Source organism: Pezoporus wallicus, unplaced genomic scaffold (genome assembly GCF_028554395.1).
Source record: "Pezoporus wallicus isolate ANWC-B61680 ecotype Strahan unplaced genomic scaffold, APGP_CSIRO_Pwel_v1 contig_5601, whole genome shotgun sequence".
In the NCBI taxonomy this organism is placed as follows: domain Eukaryota; kingdom Metazoa; phylum Chordata; class Aves; order Psittaciformes; family Psittacidae; genus Pezoporus; species Pezoporus wallicus.
Window position 1 is genome coordinate 1,064,469 of NW_026642944.1, and position 18,917 is coordinate 1,083,385.

Genomic DNA, 18,917 nt, shown 5'->3' on the forward strand with positions numbered 1-18,917 from the left:
CATAGCAGCCTTCCAGTATCTGAAGGGGGCCTACAGGGATGCTGGATAAGGTCTCTTCATCAGGGGCTGTAAGGGTAGGACAAGGGGTAAACAGGAGAAGTTTAGGTTAGACAAGAGGAAGAAGTTCTTTACTGTGAGGGTGGTGAGGCACTGGAACAGGTTGCCCAAAGACGTGGGAAATGCTACATTCGTGGCAGTGTTAAGGTGAGGTTGGACAGAGCCTTGGGTGACATGGTCTAGTGTGGAGGTATCCCTGCTCGTGGTAGGGGCATTTGCAACTGCATGTTCTTAAGGTCCTTTCCAACTGAACTATTTTATGATTCTATGATTCTATGATTTACAGAGACCCTCTTGCAAAATCTGTATGAAACGGATGTACTACAAAAATTGTGTTGCATAGTCTTATATGTCCTTAAAATTGGGAATTTTTAGGGAAATCCTAAAATCCTAATTCCTAATCACAGGAAACAGGGCTAGAAGGGACCTCAGGACTCATATAATTATCACTCTGATACCAAGGAGGATCAACTGTACCAAAATTATTAGAGAGATGTCCTTAAGGACCTCCAAAGTTTCTCACATAAGCTCTCAATCTCTTCTAAACCTTCATTCTCTTTGCCATTAAGTTTCCCAGACTTTTTTTTTTCTTTTCTTGTTTTTTGTTTTTTTTTTCTTTTGTTTTTGTTTTTTTTTAGATACATCCCGCTCTTGTATTTTCTGTCATGGTAAAAGTAGGCCTAATATTTGGTTTAGCTTTGTTTTTATTAAAGTTGAAGAAAGTTTCTACCATTGAATTTTGTGAACAAGTTCTACGCACAAAGTTTGTTTGGTTTTGTTTGGGTTTTTTTCAAGGCCCTGAGAAGGCTATATGGCAGATTTCTGTAGCAAGGTTAAATCAACAAATGTTGCACAAGCCAGCAATACAAGTTTTTACTTTAGTTAGTGTATGGCTTTTCAAAGTTATGTAATTGTTAAATTTACTAAGATAAGCAGGATATCATAATGGCAATGCAACATCAGCACGCTTGACCAAACAAAATAACAGTGAAACCAGCAGATTAATTAGGTGTGATCATACTATCTGGGTTTAGAAAACTTTGAGTACACTTTTCTAGGTCAGCTGCAATTTAGTTAAGGATGTGAAAATTGTTTTGTACGTCCAAAGTAGCTCAAATATTTGCCTCATTTTTTAATATTCTTGACTTCTTTGCCCTTTGATTTGTTAATAGAATGACAGGACTTCTGTGTACTGTGTTATTGTAAATTTACATTTCTTTTTTTTAACTTTGTTATTAGTATTCAAGTTTATAACTAATGATAATAAATTACTTCCCAAAGGAAGTGAAAAGTGGTTTCTTTCGTGTTTCTTAGTGGAACAAGAGTGCAAAGGATGAAGAAATAATGGGATCACATGACACATAATGTAAATCCAAACCAAGGCTCCTCAGCTAAATGTAAATAGACAGCAGGTTGTCTTTTACAACAAACAGTTTTGTCAAAATAAGGCTAATACCTTTGTTAATGTTGTTCTTGCTCTTTTGTTGTTTTCAGGAACTCAAGAGTTCAGCTGTAGGAGCTTTAGATTGTCTAAACTTGTTGCAAGTGTACTGTACTGTTAAGAGCTGCATTCCAAGTTTTCAGTCACGCAAAAAAAAAAGAAAAAAATTCCAGTAAGTATCTCTTTCAAGGTCAGCTTGCATTCCTCAGTGACACCAGATAGCCAGACACACTTACTACTAAAACCATTTAATACGACTAAAAGACTTGGACACTTAACACATGAGACTTGGGGGCACCGAAGCCCATATTACAGATCTTCTGAACTACTTTCAACTTGAATCTAGCCCAGGAAACATCTGGAGTCCTAACTTTCTGTTAAAAATTTTCTAAGGGCTTAGTTGTCTGTTTCTGGGCAGGACAAAATGGTTCAAATCTTGACTATGCTATACAGTCAAGCACCTAGCTCATGCATCATCTCCCTGTATTTCATAAGGAAGATATTCCCTTTACCTCCCTGTTGGATGCATCATAACCTAGTAACTGACCTTGACATGATGCCGGGGTGGCATCTCTGGCAATACCCCGCTGCCAGAAGTTCCTTCTTTTCATATTCCTTTCTGTTGATTGGAGCATTCACTCCATTACCCATGGAAGTAACAGACATATTCACCAGTTAGGAGTCAATAGGGAGGCCATGGAACTACAGATGGGATATAACTGTGAATCTGTATCTTTTGTGGACTCTTCTTAATACAAAGAGTGCTGATGAGTGATCTCAAAGCATGACCTTCACATTTGTGGAAACAGCTGTAGTTGCCAGTACATGTTTTATGCTGGCTGTTTCGGGAATCCTGGAGGTGACTTCAAACAGATTGTCTCCTTAGGTGTCTAACCATGAATTTCAGTGCCTCTCAGAAAGAAGTTATTGTATGGCCGTTGGTTTTCCTAATGGAAATGTTTGAGCTGTAAACTCTTCTCTGGGGTGCAGTTATCCTCAGAAAGTTACTTAAAACAGAAATTCTGGAAAATAATAATCCTTTCTGTGGATAATACATAATGTGGATAATAAATGTGTTAATACTAGGAAGAATATTGGTGCTTCCTAAAGATCTGCTGCTTGTGTGAGCCATGAACAGAGTGTGGGAGATGAGGTAAAGGTAACTGAAGGATCTCCTGTGGGAGATTCCTGCAATTTGGGCTGTCAACACAATCACAGCTCTCATAAATGGCTCAAATTCTTACTTTATCTGTATCCAGGAAGACATTTGCAATGAAATGTCATTACCTCAGGTCATATTTCTACTATTGCTATTTTCTCTAAGTTCTCAAGTGAACAGTGAGCTTCCTTGTGTGGTTTTTTTTTTTAAACTCTGTCTGTCAAGTCAAGGTTAAAAAGCTATGGGTAAATAAACATACTGTTGGTATTAGGTAGAACAACTAATCTAGAGTAAAGCTAATTTATATGTTCTCAGTTGTAAAATACTGGAAATTCTCAAGCAGAGATCAAGGTTATGATAGCACAGTTGCAGTTATATTGCATAAAAATAAAAATCTTCAAGCTAATGTAAAGTATATAAATTTTCTTACTGGTTTATCAACAATCAGCATTTCATCAAATCTGAGTCAAGATCCTCCTGAATGTAGTGCAGGCATAAACTGGAATTGTAGGACATACGAACTTGACCCAAGACATTTCTCTCTGACAGCCACTCTATTTCAATTTGATTTCTCATGTAAGGGGAAAGAAAGCTCAGAAGCATTTGCAAGGTATCATGCGAAAGCAGTTGCCAAATTTACAACTAGATTTACCATTCACTGATATCAATGGGAACTCCTCTGCAGAGTCTCCTTGGAATCTGGATAAAGATTTTTTGCTTTTTAGTGAACAGTTCAAGCAAAAACTCATGATCTCAACATCATCCTTTCATAGCAGAGGGAGAAGGCACACTAACACACAAGTCATTCTATTTGGATGTTATCTTAAAAGTACCACATTGCAGTGTTTCCTTCATGCGCCATGATATGTGTATATATATGTGTATATATATGTATATACATATGCAAGCCCAAGGACAGAACCGATACTGTTTTTATCCAACAACAAAAGTTAAAACATTCCTCAGCTAATTCGCTTTCTGAGCATAAAATTTCGTGTTTAAAGAAGAAAAAAAACCCAACAAAGGTCAAAAACAGATGGGTGCACTTGCCTCATTCAGTGACCATGTTCATCCAGAAATAATTAAAAGATACTGAGAACAGAATATACATTGTGCAGCCTGTGAAGAAAAATAATATTGGTGCATGGGCTTGTTCAGCACCAGAAGGAGCCTCAACCAGGGCTTTGATGCCCCTACCTTGGTGCCTGGAAGTGGAAGGCTGGGAGAGTGTGAGGTGTGCTCTGTAACAGCATTTATATCAAATAAAATCACTGTGTACTCCAGGAAATTCTCCCCTCTGGATTTCCAGTGTTGTTGAGACAGTGTTGGAAAGTATTCCCTGCAATGGGTTGTTGTTAAGTTTTGTGAAGAGTAACTGGATGGTTATTAAGCTTTCTGAAAGGACAGATGCATGTGCAGGGATGGCAGTGCCAGCAGGCTGATGTGGACGTAGCCTCCACTGCCAGTGCTGACCTTGCTTGCCACTGTATTTGGTGGGGTTCACGGCCAAGAAGTGTTGAGTACAGGAACCTGGTGGGATGTAGTATTTAAAGCTCCTGGAACTCCATCACCCCTTGACACTTGGTCACTCCCCATAGGCCTTCTCCCAGCTGGAATCCTGTTGTTCATGGGACATATGTTCATGGTATAGATGCCACAGGGACCTGCTCCTGTGACTGTCACCCAACAGGGATGACAAAGAGCCCAAAGGGAGAGAGACTCTGCTTCACAAGATATTGGATATCTTTTTGTGACCTTGAAGGGGGAGAAGTCCTCAGGCTTCTCAGGTCCTGTGATGAAAGGATGAGCACAAAGGCCCAGCAATGGGCAGCAGAGAAATGCAGGTGGGGGAAGCCATGGTGACCTCTTCAATGCCAACAGTATACCCTGACAGCTCCTCCAAGGGCTGTCAGAGGAGAAGGACCTTTACCTTGTTACCTGGTGATCACAGAATGATTGAAGGTGAAAGGCACCCCTGACGGTTTCCCAGGACCGTGTCCAGAGAGTTTTTGGAGATCTCAAGTGCTGGGGGCTGCACCACCTTTCTGGGCAGCCTGTGCCAGGGCTATATCACCTTCACACTACAAAAGGGTTTCCTTGTGTTTGGATGAACCTCCGTCTTCTGGACTTTCTTCAGTATTTCCATTTCTCTCTTGTGCCAGGGGGCTCAGATGTGAACACAGTACTCCCGATGTGGCCTCACCAGTGCTAGGGAGAGAGAATAGCCCTCCTTAATCTCTTGGCAACATCCCTCCTAATGCAGTCCAGGATACCATTAGCCTTGAAATCAAAGTTCTGGCTCATCTTCACCTTGGTGTCCACCTGGACTCCCAGGTCTTTTTCTGCGAAGTTGCTTTCCAGAACATCAGCTCCTGTTTTCTGTCTGTGCCTGAAGTACTGGTGCAGGACTTTACACTTGCCTTTGTCAAAATTTGCAAGGCTTTTAACAGGCCACTTCTCCAGCCTGTCACAGATCCTGTGAATGGCAACACGATCCTCTAGAGTAGCAGTGACTTCTCCCAGTATTACAAAATACTGTTAAAAACATGAAAACTTGCTTCATAGTGGTTTCAAGCTGGTCCATATTTTTTTTCATACAGTTGTCTGGAGATGTAGAAATTGCCTTCCTAGTAATTCCTTAACTGACTCCTTCTATTGGTTTGTTGTAAATATGCTTTTGATTTCCATGTGAACAAATCTGAGGACTGGTAGGTTTTTCTATTCCTGTGCTGTATTTAAATTGGATGAAGATAAGGATGGTTTTGTTTGTTTGCTTGCTTGTTTGTTTTTCTAGAATAGAATAAAGTACAAGTGTATTTTTTTTACAAGAGTTTTAAAGCACCCAGACAACAGACTAAGCAAAGTGCTGTGGCCACTACCCTTCCTCCTTACACGAGGGACACAAATGTGACAAACACGTACATTTGTACTTTTGTTTCTCTAGAAGCAGAAATAGTTGTCACGTCAAACTGGCACACATCTGGAGCAATATTGCTGCAAAAAATGACAGCCAGGAGTACAATATTTGGCTGTTTGCTGGAAGATATGTTTATTATTTTTTTTTGTATACAAAGAGAGGCTTTAAAAAGTTTTTTGCAGCTGCTAAATATTTTAGTTTTACGGGCTGATTTGCCTTGCAATGGTTTCCTATAATGAAGCATCAGGCATAAATATGACAAAAAAAAAGTGTAACACAAATGTCAATTACCTTATATTTTTTTTCTCTATTTCTATCCAATGGCCCCTTATCTTGGTGATATGCCTACTCTAAGGCAATTTTATTACCAGAACGATATTTTTGATTGATGATTGCCATTACTGGTGTGTGAAACTTAATGTGTTAATCTCATGCCCCCAAACTCCTTAGCTGGTCGATTTCCCTTTAAACAAATACTTTTGATGACAGCTGCTTGAGAAAGAAGTGGAAACAAAAGCAAAATGTACCTAAAATAGCAGAAGTGAGACCAGTGAGTGGTTTCTAAGCTGCTGTATGATCTGTCAGGCTGCACGGCTTCTTACCCTTGTGTGTCAGAGTAACTGCTCTTTGCTGCATTTTCATCTAACACCTGTCAGTTCAACAACACTGTCTTTCTGCTCAGACCATCTTCACACCTAGCATAATATTTTGATTTGCTCTCCTTATGCTCAGTTATCCAGAAAGCTAAGTTATTTACATCTCCTCCTTTGAACTTTAAAACGTTATAGCCTTTGCTACCTAATCACTTGTTTGTCTCTAATCCTCTCATCAAATTATGGAATAATTTAGGTAACACCGGGGTTAAAGTTGATATTTGAACTATAATCTTACAATCACTGCTCCAACTATCCTGTCTTACTGTAGCTGTCTTTAGGGCAGATAGCCAGTGGTCTTCTGTGGCAATCAGCAATATTTACTAACTGTAAACAAAACCAGCATTATTTTTGTAAACCCTAAATAGAAATATTTCTTGCTAAGGATAAATATGTGTCATGTGCTATTAGGAATATAGAAATGAAGGAGAAGTTGCAGAAGAAAACAGAAAATTCTTCTGACATGTTGAGAACAGGTAATCCATACAGGAATACGAAACTACAATGGATCACATATGTTTTGTTAGCTACATAATATGTCGTTATATATTATACATTTCATTATATTTTTCAGCTGAAATAAAAATAATTGCTGAAATAGAGTAAAATTTATCATTCTATTCAGCCTGTATTGTGGGAAGCAAAACTTTTATTGTTTTCAGGATAAAATATTTTGTGTTTCTTTCGTGATAGCTTTGAATATATATTTTTTTTAATCTGTATTTTAATGAAGATCTCAGAAATACTTAGTATTTATTTTGTGTGGCAGCCTGAAAATTCTAAACCAAAATATCTTCATGTTCAGAGTATTTTAAACTTTTATTTTTAATTTCAAAGAAAGTATAGTTAAATGTCTAAATCTCGGAAACCTATGGAATAATTTTTCCTTCAACATATTCCTAATAAAAAGCCTTACCAGAAATATTTAAGAGTATCTTGTTGAACACATTTACAGCAGCTTCTCTTTCCTATGAGGTCATACGTTCTTAAATAATATCACAGAAGTTAGGTAGTGTTGCATGGAAGTCATTGACTATTATTTGCTCACATACTTCACTGAGTCATCTTTCCATAATGAAGTTATGACTTTTGTAGTAGAAGTGCAAAGGTTTTGATATTTCTTGGAATTTTGTTTGCTGTATTCATAGCATGTATATTTGCCTTACCCAGCTGTAACCTATCAATTTTTTTTGTGAGCTTTATGTTCTGTAAGAAAAAGAAAGATGACATTGACTCCTCAGGCTGTGGTTTAGAGCATGATTTCTGTCAACTCCCAACAAGTAAACAAAACCCCTGTTTTTATGGAGCAGATATACTGAAATACTTCAGAGAAAATTACATGTTTTTGATATGTTTTGAGAATACTTGGTTCCAAAAGGTTTATTTTTAACATATTACAGCCTGCAAATTTCTAATGTAGAGGGGAAGATGGTTCTTCTACAAATGGCCCTTTGGAGTTGAGCCTAAGGTTCATCCAAGGTTCAGATGCTTCATTACCACTAGGCAGGAAATGAGCAAGTTAGACTTTGGACCAATATTGCTCTGCAAATAGCAGGAGAATTTGCTGACTAACATCTGATCTCTGATTCATCACTTATAATTAACATTGTTGTTATTACAGACAGCTGGAAGGATTGTAAACACCAGCAGTAAAAATTTCATTTATGCGCTAGATAGCCAAGACTGGGTATTGAGGCATGGGTAGAATATGTTAAGAGAAAGGATTTTGCAAATAAGAGGAAAAGGGGGGAAATGAGGCTATGGATCTAGAAAGATTATAGAAATCACATAATAACTATGCCATTACCAGGTTGCTAATTTTTTAACTAACATACATCAGGTTTTTGTGTCTCAACATGACTATTCCCATAATTTCTGCTTCAGACTTACACTTTCGGTATCTGCCTAGGTACTCTGCTCACAAATAAGACTTAGTTATTGAATCAGCATCTTCACTTTCTTTCTGGATTCTAGTCGGGATGACTTTATAGGATCATGGGATCCTAGAACAGTTAGCTGGGAGGCAGAAGCATAAATCTCAACGAACCTGGGGCAAGCAAGTGGTGCATGACAGAAAAGACTTCATATGAAAACAAACAAAGTTTGACCTGGCTGCTGTTTTCTTCCTTGTCCTGTAAAACAGTGATTTGCACTATTAAAAGCTATTTACACAATTATGAACAAGAATAATTCTATTTAGTAAACCATTTTTTCTGTAACATCACCTGTTTGAGTAAGAAGTATGGCAATCATTGATTTCTTATTTCTGTGTTTTTGTTTTTTTTTTAGAGATACTTTGACAATTAATTATAGCTTCATAAAATTCTGCACTTATTCATCTAAATATAGCTCTGGAATAGCACTAAAAGTTTTCCATCTCCTTAAATTAATTTGCTTTTTTTCATGTTCTCCCACAGTCTCTTCTGGTTTTCAGGGTGAAGTCAGTGTTCGATGCAGCCTATGAGTGGTGTTTGAGTAACTGGAAATTAGTGAGTTAATGAGTAGGTGGAAGGACCCACAACAGTACAGTTACCTATGGAATAATTATTACCATTTTTATGATCTGGAGTACTGAACTAGAATAAAACATACAATTAATACCAATAGTAAGTTATCTCTAGGTAGATGTAATCTAGTTTGTATAGGGCTAGTTTTCTAGCTATATATATATCTTAGATTTCAAATTGTACAATTAAGTAGGAGAAATGTAGACCATATATAAAAGATGAAAAGTCTGATTTTTGGAAGCTGTGACACTAGAACTTGAGTGTTCTAGTTCTATTCAGCTGAATGTGACTTCCCAGTGAGAAGCTGTGATTAGATTTCAGAGTATGATATGAAAATGTGTTAGCAGGAATCTTGACTATCATATATCCCTTCCTACTGCGTTTGCCAGTTATGCAACACATAGTTTGTGAATATTGTGCCCATGTTTACCATAAGTCTAAGAAGGCTATCAACTGAGAAAAGCCATAAATATAATCATAGGATTGGAATGCATATCTGCTCTGGAAATGCTCAGGAAGCCCTGACCTTTATATTTTTAAAAATGTTGAATAATTCATGATTGTCTAGTGTATATTAATAAGTATTTGATTCTGGAGCATGAATTTGGTCACAGAGGGCTCTTCAATCTATTAGACACATAACCCAAGAACTGTAACTTGTATCTTGACATGTACAGAGGAAAAACAATATTTCTTTGACTGAAAGATTAAGTAACCACTGGAAGAACTTGGTGTTGGCAGATATCTGGCAATCAACATTAGATCTTTTCTTCGGGAGGAAACAAAAAGCTCTAAAAATTTGATTAAATTTGAAATGTGTACTGTGCAAGAGATCTGATATAGCGTTCCGGTCTCATTTTTTTTTTTAAATGATTGTTGTGTATCATACAGTAATAATTTATAAAATTACTTGTACTATGTACAACACTAAATCAGGCTTAAGTTACCTTCCTGTTGTAGGTTATATATGTAAGTAAAAAATTGTTTTCCTTTAGACTGGTCTCTCCAAGAGTTCATTCCACTGAAAATACCATTTCCCTTATACTTAAACCTGGTTAAACGCAAGGGAACCCATCCTGTAGTGAGTAGATGTATTTATGTACATTGATCATTATGATGTAACTTAGAGAAGTAGGGCCCAAAGGATGAAACGAAAAAGCTCAATTATTATAATAGCTCATTCTAACTAAAAGGATTTTTTAGAGTAGAGTTTAAGAACATCTAACAAAACTGTTTTCTGTTGCTAGCTGTTTTGTGTTTATATACGTGATTTCATTAGTCTAGCTAAGTCTGTACGTAACTATTTGAAAGACAGGATACTATAGTAACATATTTTTTCATACGCAAACCATAGGAAATATTTTAGTCACTACAGTTGTTTGAGTTTTTTTTTTATAGTAACTAAAATAGTTCATACATGAAAATGGTGGAAGTGAGGAATACTGAACAAAAATATGCTATTTGTTGTTTTACTTCTTATCTGTGCAGCATCAGATATGAAGACTTGTCAGGAAGTGAGAAGGATTGTCAAAATCTTGCCAAAATTAATTTTTTCCAGAAGCCTTAGGTTTTAGTCATCTAGGCACAGTGACTAGAAGTAAGACATTATCTCTTCTTTCATCAGCCTTTCAGCACTCCCTGAAGCAGTGTGCATTCTGGGAAGAGCGCAAGTAAAGTAAACAGACAGATTGAACTACTCAAACCTGTTACAAAACTAAGTCAGTACTCACTAGTAGTTGCAGAGAAGCTAGAAAGCTGATTTATTCCCTGTATAGGCAGAATTAACAAGAGTGATTATACTCAACATAGTAACTCAGAAGAGGAATGGAAGTGTTGATATTGCATCCCAGGGCCTCTATCATTAAAGTTCATATCCTCACCTCCATTATTTTCAAGACTTGCATTACCTTGTGTCAACAGATCCTGTCACCATCACCCTCCACAAACAGTGTGTGTCAAGTCTTGAAAGACTGGAAATAGGTCCTTGATATGTGATTCAGTTAGCTGAAGGTAAAAATGTCTAGTGGCACTTAAGATATTCTATTGTTTTGTAGAGATTCATCTCAATTGTCCTGTCCTCAGGACAATTAGTGATGCAAATAGTGATCTCACTCAGAAGGAAAGCAGCTGTACTGAGACACTGAAAGCTGCCTGCAATGGTATTTCACTGCATGTGTCACCATAAATAGTTCCCACAGCTTGAGTATTTGATACTTTGTACATCCTATTTCCAAATGTTTGTGTGATATCTCTGATATGTCTGCGGCCATCTATACACCTCTGGTTTTAACTCTGGCAGAATTACAGCTACTTTGATGGACACCTCCAAAATCATGTCTCTGGTCCCCAAATAGGGCTTGTTGTCATTAGAGTACATACACTGATTTATTTCCTACTCCAGGAGTGCTCCAGTGCTGCATTCCCACTAGTCTTTCCTAGGGCTGAGGTGGGGAACAGTCCTTAGGGGCTCTGGAAGAGAAGGTGACTTTGGAAAACAAGGATCTGTAGAGTTATACCTTGGGTGGATGCCCTCTCACAACCCTGGGGAGAGGTTGCTGCAGGCTAAAGGTATTTCAGGTAGCTTAAGGAGAAAAAATACTAAGAAATACATGTTCCATGCTTAGTGCCTACAAGATGATGTCATGATCTGTTTATTCACTGAAGAATACGGGGCTGATAGAATGGCCTTCTTATTAATAAGTAATTAAAGGAGGCTAGAGGGATAAGCAAGCAAAGTTGGTATATGTACTCCCTCAAAATTCCTGTGAGCAAAGATAAGAGAAAAACAAACGAGGGGAAAAAGCCTGTCTGCCATTAGAGCAGGCTGTTCTCAATACCTGGCAGAGGAGACAGTGACAGGGCAAAAGGCAACATTCAAAAGACATCTATATGTTGTCCTGGGCAAACCTGCTTGAGCAGGGGTGTTGGACAAGATGACTTCCAGGCATCCCTTCCAACCTCAACCATTCAGTGATTCTCTGTACCGGAAACATTTTTTTTTTCTCCTTGGCAGCAATAACAGCAATGAAAGGAGAAAAAGTCCTTATTTTTTTTATTTGCAGTACCTGCAGAGGTCCAAATGTCTGCATAGAGTCCAGGCTACAGAGCAGTGGCAGGGAAGGTTTTCCTTCTGCTTCAGGCTTGTTCCTGAATCCTGGAGAGGAGATTCAAAACCAAAGTAGGACAGGACTTCTCCTTAATAAGTTTTCCAGGGCTGCAGCATGGCAGATTATGGTAGGCATATCCTCCTGTGTGAGAACAGCACTGAAATAGCTGCCATATTCCTGCAGAGATACCAGCCATCAAAAGACATGCTGATTGCATGAGGTGGTACTGCTTTTAGCCATGAATGTCCCCTGTCTTGAGAGCACCAAACAGACCAGCTTTCCTGGAAGTACTGGGCTAGCAGTCTGACTCAATTTAGGGACCTAAACTGTTACTTGGATTTCATAAAACTGCCCATCCTGATGTTATAAAAGAGTTACTTTTGTGTCAACTATAATTATGAAACACGGAGGAAATAAAAAACATTAGAAGGGTTATTTTTGTTCTACTGAAGCTAGTGGGAAGAGACTGGACCCCTTAGGTCTGCTGTGCCAGTATGGAAAACTCTCCACTGTCCCAAGAGCTGGCAGATATGTTTCAGTCCACCCTGGCTGCCTCATGGCTTCCCCAGGCTGCTGCCTATAGGCTTTTTATTTCGGTCTTCATTCTTCTGGGAGTAAGTTTGATTATTTGGTCTTTACTGATTGCCCTCACACTATCTGCTCTGCAGCCGTCTGCCTGCAATTTGTCCTCCTTAAATGCTGTCTTACCTTGGGATTGCACATTTCCCCTGGCAATTTTTTGTGGAGGAGATGTGTCTATGCTGCTTAAAGGGCTTTGCTTCAAACAGTTGAATTCATGCAGCTGCTTGTTCATGTATCTGAAGTGCCACAAGAGAGATTTGTCTGTCTTTGGCAGGTCTGTGAGAGCCACAAAGGCTTGTTTCTAGCATCTGCTCTGACTTTGGATTCAGGCTGACACAGAACCATATGCAGCAGAGCTCTGAATCAGTGCATGCAAATATGAGTAGCCTGTTCTCTAAATAACCATAATATCATGCTTAAACAACTCAGAAATGTAAATTGGACAGTATGGGACAGGTTCAAAGAAAAGCATGACAAAGAAAAGTATAAAAAGTTCAAAGACAGTATGGGAAAAGTTCAAAGTAAAAAGAAATCAATATATCTATTCATAGTTTGGTAGCTGTGTCATTAGTGGTTTAATGACAGCAGAACAAAAAGATACCCAAACTGCCAGGGAAGGAGCTAGAAGTAGCAGAAAAAGCTTCACAGTAACCAGCAGGGATGGAAATATCAGGAAGCCAAAAGCAGAACTCATACACATACAGAAAAACAGACATTAGTTTTCAGCACCCCTAAAATGGGGAAATTTAGCTGCACAAGGAAAAGGTTTACCACATTACTTGAATGAAAAACATCCAGTACCACAGAACCCCAGAGAAAGTGAAATAATTGACACATGAGTTCAAAGAATTGATGAAAGCACTTAGCAATATGTCTTGAATGATTGAATGACCCTTCTCATAGGTTGAGCAGAAATTTTCTGGTCCCTTATTTTATTTATTTTTTTTTTAACAAGTTCCCTTTTCAGAATTTGGGGATGATTTTGTTGTCCAGGAATTCTACATTTTTTGTTTGAAGATTATTACACTGAAGAGCCAACATCTCAGGAAACGTAGTTTATGTTAAGAATAACATTTTGTGACATGAGATAGGAAGAGATGATAAAGCCTGCATTTGGGAGCTTAAAGAAGGAAAAGTTGCTTCTTACTGAAAGTTTACTCTGATGTAACTAGAATTCTTGAAATGTCATCAAAAGACAGGGAGGAACTGAAGAAGATAAACCCACTTTATTTTATGGATCTTGGTTATCGAATGACTCTGAAGATGTTATCCAAACTAATAACCAATATAAAATTCTAGACCCTAACCCTGATAAGGCAGCGTGACTCATGCCCCTGTATTACGTGGAACAAGAAATCAGCACTGCAAAACAGCTATGTTGGAACATCTGCTTTAAAAGCCAGAAAGCCAATTTTTTTTAAAGAGCACATGAATAATTCGTATTTTTCAGAGGGTTACTGGCTAAATACCAGTATGTACAAAAAGGCTAAGACTAGAGCCTAACCTCTTCTTTGTACCACAAACCGCATGTGGAAAAGTAGCGTCCCTCACAAAATAACCAACAAGAATGCTCTGCAGCTATGTTTGGATAATAGATGTCCTTGTTTTTCCCATGACTTTGTTACCCTTCACAGTCCCATCTCCTCCCTGATATCATCAATGACTGGGTTCAGACTTGCCTTGCTTTTCCTGGACTATTGTCAAGAAGCAATTTTGTTTTACATTGTTCCTTCCTGACCTATTTCTTCTACATTGTACACTCTTCTGTAATTTTAATTAAACTTGCTCGGGGCTAGCAATTTTTGTTTTTAAATGTGGGCATGATGAATCTGTGGTTTTCCTAGGCTGTTGCTGATTTATTCAGAAAACCAAGACAGTGGTGTTTTCAGGGAGTTTCTGGGTTTTTCATAAAGTTATAAATATAATTTATTGCTGGCACCTGAAATGCAAATACATCTATCTGGCTTTCAAAAAAACATTTCTGAAAGTCTCTGCACAAATCATGTTTTCATGAACTAATTAAAAAACAAAAACAAACCCAAACAAACAAAAAAGCAAAAAACCACCATCATGTTAACCATTTTCCCTCAAGCAGCAAGTAAAAACACCAATAAAATGTTTAGTTTATGTACCTGAAAAATTTGTGAGGTTTCTGGTTCTGAAAGATGTCAGGGTACTGCAGAATGATAACAATGCATAAGCCATCAGGCCAATACAGGTAATCTTCTTACGGGGCTGCTAGATTATGTTTTTCTTTTGTAACTAACTTAGAAGTGAAATGTAATTAAAAGTCAGAAGAGGCTAGGAGAGGCAGCATGGCAAAGATTCCAGGTGATCATACTATCCATGGCACTTTTCCTTTTGCAAAACAGCAGCTTGAAATTGTGGGATTCAGGAGCTGTTGCTTTTCCCAGATGCCTTTCTTGGGATGCTGCAGCTTCCTGCCCTGCCTTGTGGCACTCAGAAACTGATGTGCTACAATGGGTAGTATTTCCCCCCTTATTGCTTGTGATTGGACTGAGTAAACTTACTTGTGGGACAGGTCTCTGGATATTATTCTCGCTTCTGGGTGAACAAAAGAGCATTAAGGAGAAAGCAGCAGTTGCAGAGGGAATGTATTATAGCAGGAGTGGCAAGTAAACAAATTTTATGTCACTGCTCCCAGATATAAATGTAATTTCAGGAAAACACATAAGGTTTAAAGTTTACACTGCATAGCAGATATAAAACACAAAGTAACACACCAAAGAGGGCTGTTTGTGGAGGAGAAGAGGATTTCACCAATATTAGCAGCAGAATTCACACACTGGTTGCCAGGCTCAGCTAAACCTAGATAATGTGGTTTTTAGCTGCTTTTTCCTTTGGGGTCACCTTCAGACTCCTTGGGACTCACATCGAAGTGGAAATCTTGAATGTCAGTGCTCCCTGGTAAGTAACTGGCATGAAGCAGCATGTCCAAACAGCTCCACTGCTGGCTGCTGCCTTCCCACAGCCGGGTGTTTCCTCAGCTTTGTGACTGAGCAGCCATATGTTTTTCTTGGTGCTCCTGAGACCTGTGCGCTGAGGAAGTGTTTCTACAGTGTGAGAAGGATTATTAAACTGAAGCTAACTGGTAGATGGCCTGGACCACGGCTAGGAAACCAACAGTGTGAACCACCAATTCTGGTTTTAGACATGACTAGCTTCATTAAGGATGCTGTCTGTGTTAAAATCGCCATCAGTCCATTACATCCAGCTATATCTATGGTTTGTTCTGTGATGCTGGAAGCTGGTTAAATACCATAGCTTGTGTGGATATGTCAAATGTGTCACCACTGAACAGAAGCTTTTTCATAAGCCACATTGGTTATTTCATAGGCCATATTGCTAAAGCAGCTTTGACCTCAGTATTTGCACCAGTAGCTGGAGGTATTGTATTAGAGAGGTCCCCTTAAAAAAACACATCATGTAATAATGGGTTCTGCTAAAATGCCATATGGGGCTTTATTTCAGGTAGTGAAAGGATAAGGGGTAATGGGTTCAAACTTACACAGGCGAAGATCAAGTTAGATATATAAGGTAGCAGTTCTTTACTGTGAGGCTGTTGAGGCACTGGAAATAGGTTGCCCAAGGAAATTGTGAATGCTCCATCCCTGGTGGTGTTCAAGGCCAGGCTGGACAGAGCTTTGGGTGACACGGTCTAGTAAGAGGCGTCCCTGCCCATGGCAGGTGACCTTAACCTCCTTTCCAACCCTCACCATTCTATGATTCTATGATTCTATATATCCCAAGGCAGAGAAATGTGACATGCCAGCAAATTTCCTTCCAACTTGAGAAAGCTGTATGGGTAATGCTCCTCAAACTCACACAGCCAGGAGTCAATCCCTTGCGTATTAAGTCAATAAATGTAAGAGCAATGACCAAATTCATATGTGTGGAGTGGAATGTCTCAAGATATTTTATGCGAAAACAAAGCTAAGGCAGTTTCTAACTGCATACCTGACCCATCATTCACAGTGTGTCCTAACACAACTCTTGGACTGTAGCCTGGGACTGATGTAATAAATGGGAATTTCAGTGTAGGACAGGTGATGTTACAAAGTGTTCTGGATATCAAAGGGAGATCTGTGTGCGCATGTAAAGTGCTGATATGTTCTCACTGTATTGCTCTTGGATTTGTGTGTCTAACTGCATTTCTGATTGTTTGCTTGTACTTCAGTACTTGTTCATGCTCATCTTGGATAGAAAGAAGAAATAGAAAAATAGACGCCATTTAATTCTGTTACACACTGGAGATTATAAACTCTTATTCAACAGTCACTGTCTCAAACACATGGCAAGGATTAGTTCTACTTCTGTTTCCATACCGCATTTTGTTTAAAGAAAAATTAAGAAAGTACAGTTTTCAGCATATTCCCCTCTTTGAACCAAGGAATGCACTGAATTGGAACAATAACAACAAGGACTAATACATGCATATCATAAGATAAAAGTAATGAGAACTAAATTCCATTTTATTACTACAGAATTGCAAAGCAGTAAAAGTGGTTTCTTTGCACCATTTTTATCACTAAGTAGCAACAGTAATAAGAAATATTATAATCACATGAACCTGAACTTTTACCACATTGTTACATGCATATCATCCACAGAAAAAAAAATGCAAGCACAAATAAAATACAGTGGTGTACATTAACAATAACTTATACAATAACTTTCTATTATTTAAATAACTATAACTTTTAAATTCCTTAGGCTTTTATCAATTCACACTTAAGCACACTCATTGTCAGACAACAATTAAGAAAGTACTTGAGGATTTGGTTTGCAGTAATGGAATTTTACTTTATCATGATAGAAATACTTCAAACAAATAGCAAAATCATGTCAAGTAGAGATATTATCATTCCAGGCAAGCTAAATGTTTGACTAAGAGAAAGATTTTCATTGAGTCAGAAGTACTTATAAAAAAAGAAACATTTGTTAAGCATTGTCATCTTTAATGGTATGAGATTAGAGTATTGAAATGTGCGTGAAAGATAACAATGCATCAGAGAAATAAGTAGAATTACTAATACATTTCATTGAAGAAAGCTTCAGGGCCCTGGCAATGCTGTCAGACTCTGCCATAGTTGCTTTCATTAATCCAAATAAATGAAGGAAAAATACTCAGTCCAGTCATTCTGTCACAGAGATAGAGATTTATTAATGCTAAGCAGAAGGAACCTGAAAAATAGATATGTCATATAAATACTGTTAGAAGTCAGAGGGCGAAAAAAAACCTGTGGGTAAATGCTTACTGTACTTTCTGGCATCAGCAGAAAAAGTGCAGAGTCTTCACTGAGGTGACAGAGCCAGCAAATATATTTATTTCTTTTTCTATAGAGAACTCACAATCTGCTTAGGGCTTTGCTCAGGCTGAGCTTTGGCTTGAATGGGGCTACTGCTCAGCCTGTCACTTCCCAGCCACCGCCAACATGCAGAGTAATTTTGCCCCAGTGGCAGAGCTGTGCACCTTTTAACTTCATGACAATTTGCTCAATCTAATTTTTTTTATGATCTTTCTGTCTGTATTGATGCTTTGGTCTGTCTGTATTGATGCTTTGGTCTATCTGTTTTGATGCTTTGCTGTATAAAGTCAATTATTGGTTTTGGTCGACTTGATTTAGACTGACAGAAGAAACGTGTCACCACATTTTTATGGTGGCAGTATTATGCCTGTATGAATAATATTTCTTTACAAATGAGGTCTTAATGTCAGTGAGTTCAACTAAATAAAGCATGTTTAAAAAGAAGAAAAATTTTTAATAATGGTCTTATTTGAATTTCTCTTAGTACATAAAATCATAGAATCATAGAATCACAGAATAGTTAGGGTTGGAAGGGACATTCAACCGTTATCTAGTCCAACCCCCTTTCAATGAGCAGGGACATCTTCAACCAATTGGGTTGCCCATGCTAGTCTGTTTATTTTAAGTAGGTTTATCTTGACAATCGTGTCTTTCCAGTGGTCCTTCTCAGCCAAAGAGGTATGTTCTACAAAGTGGAAACAATATACAGATTTTCCCACTGTGATGTGTTTATCTTGGCAAAATTAAAGTCTGGAATGAGCTTGGAATACCCAATTGCTTTTGAGCTGCAAGACAGATTTTGCTGTTAATTATCTAAGCAGCATATTCATTGTCTCTGGGTACACCAATTAGATTGTGTTATTAGCAAGTATTTCAACAGACATGTTTGAAATCCTGCTATGTATATATCCATGAGGTTAAAAAATCCTGTGTTCTACCTAATCTGTATCTGGCACTCCCAGGATGGGTAAGCATACTTTTGGCACATCTTTTTAACCTCTCATTTATAAAATCAGGTGGGAACGGGTCCAGTTTCAGACTCAGAATAGATTCACTCAAATATTAATCAAGCTTAACCTCGGTGACAAAGTCCCAATGATTTATTCCAGTAATTGGAAATAACAGTCTTGGTGGAGAGACTTGTCATGCCCGTGGACACACCAC

At 38.1% G+C, this 18,917-nt stretch overlaps 1 long non-coding RNA gene across 1 annotated transcript; it reads left to right on the forward strand.

Moving 5' to 3' along the window:
* The first annotated feature begins 12,374 nt into the window (after window positions 1-12,374).
* Window positions 12,375-15,527, forward strand: LOC130611996 (uncharacterized). The gene is made up of 3 exons (XR_008975365.1): window positions 12,375-12,459; window positions 13,379-13,474; window positions 15,273-15,527. It is a non-coding gene; the product is annotated as an uncharacterized LOC130611996 (long non-coding RNA).
* Window positions 15,528-18,917: the final 3,390 nt, after the last annotated feature.